The sequence below is a fragment of the Saccopteryx bilineata genome, chromosome 2 (genome assembly GCF_036850765.1).
Source record: "Saccopteryx bilineata isolate mSacBil1 chromosome 2, mSacBil1_pri_phased_curated, whole genome shotgun sequence".
Lineage (NCBI taxonomy): Eukaryota > Metazoa > Chordata > Mammalia > Chiroptera > Emballonuridae > Saccopteryx > Saccopteryx bilineata.
The window spans coordinates 364,391,783-364,393,101 of record NC_089491.1 but is presented as its reverse complement, the minus strand read 5'-3'; the positions used below and the strand labels follow the sequence as shown (position 1 = coordinate 364,393,101).

Genomic DNA, 1,319 nt, shown 5'->3' with positions numbered 1-1,319 from the left:
CTAATTCTGTCTAGTATACCTTCAAGGTGGCTTTGATGATTCCCATCTGCTGGTGTTCATGCCCTTGTGTAATCCTCTCTCCTTGAGTGACTAGTGATCAGGTTCCAGTCAGGTAGGGTGTTATACAAAGCAGACTGACTGAGATGCAGGTTAACACTTGAGACCAACAAAAGTCAAAGTATAGGTGCTAAAGGTCATCTTTAAATTCCAATAAAAGAGTAGGCTGAAAAAGCAAGGGATAAAATCAATGGGTCAAGAACTCAAAAGATTCTTTCATCAGTCAAAAGCAGGACCAGGTTGGAGGTCTGGACAAACACTGCTAGCAGAAAGGAGCTCCTTATTTGCCATGCTGGTGTGATCCATAAGGGGGTCAGTCTAGTTTAAAGGTTTTTCATTAACTGTTGCACACCCAAGAGAAATGCTGCTCTGGCCCATTATTTCCCTTGCTGTCACCTTCTGTGACTCTAACTCAGATTTGCTGAGATTGACAGAGCTGCTAGGGGAGCCAGCCCAGCTATCTGGTTTGTGTAGTTAAAAATAATCTTTTAAAGACTATACTTTCAGGAATCATTTCTATAGTGCATTACTAGAGAAGTTCCTCTAAACATGTAGAGCATCTGAAACCACAAGGAGAAGTACAATGTTTTCTCCTGAGCGTGAAGCTAGCTAGCTCTTGGTATTGCTTCAGCAACTGTCATTTGCCATTGATGATTGTTCTTTTCTCTTTTCAGAGAATAAGAGTGAGGTAACACTTTCTGAGTGGTTAAAAAAATAAATAAATAACTTTAGAGTTTTCAAAGCTGACTTATGAATATCTGTGGCTCTAATTGATGAGTGATCTTCATGCTATTATATAAATTTCAAAACTACTGCTTCCAGGCCCTGGCCGGTTGACTCAGTGGTAGAGCGTCGGCCTGGTGTGCAGGAGTCCCAGGTTCGATTCCCGGCCAGGGCACACAGGAGAAGCGCCCATCTGCTTCTCCATCCCTACCCCTCTCCTTCCTCTCTGTCTCTCTCTTCCCCTCCTACAGCCAAGGCTCCAGTGGAGCAAAGTTGGCCTGGGCGCTGAGGATGGTTCCATGGCCTCTGCCTCAGGCACTAGAATGGCCTTGGTTGCAACAGAGCAACGCCCCAGATGGGCAGAGCATCGCCCCCTGGTGGGCATGCCGGATGGATCCCAGTCGGGCGCAGTGGGAGTCTGTCTGACTGCCTTCCCGTTTCCAACTTCAGAAAAATAAAAAACAAAAACAAAAAAAACCCTACTGCTTCCAGAATGCATTGTTGCCCTGGCTGCTGTCTGCCATCCCTATCACCTGCTG

The 1,319-nt window shown here is 45.7% G+C and overlaps 1 non-coding gene across 1 annotated transcript; it reads left to right on the top strand.

Annotated features, from left to right (window-relative positions):
* The first annotated feature begins 548 nt into the window (after positions 1–548).
* LOC136327755 (small nucleolar RNA U3) lies at positions 549–764 on the top strand. Its single transcript, XR_010729876.1, has one exon. It is a non-coding gene; the product is annotated as a small nucleolar RNA U3 (small nucleolar RNA).
* The last annotated feature ends 555 nt before the right edge of the window (positions 765–1,319 follow it).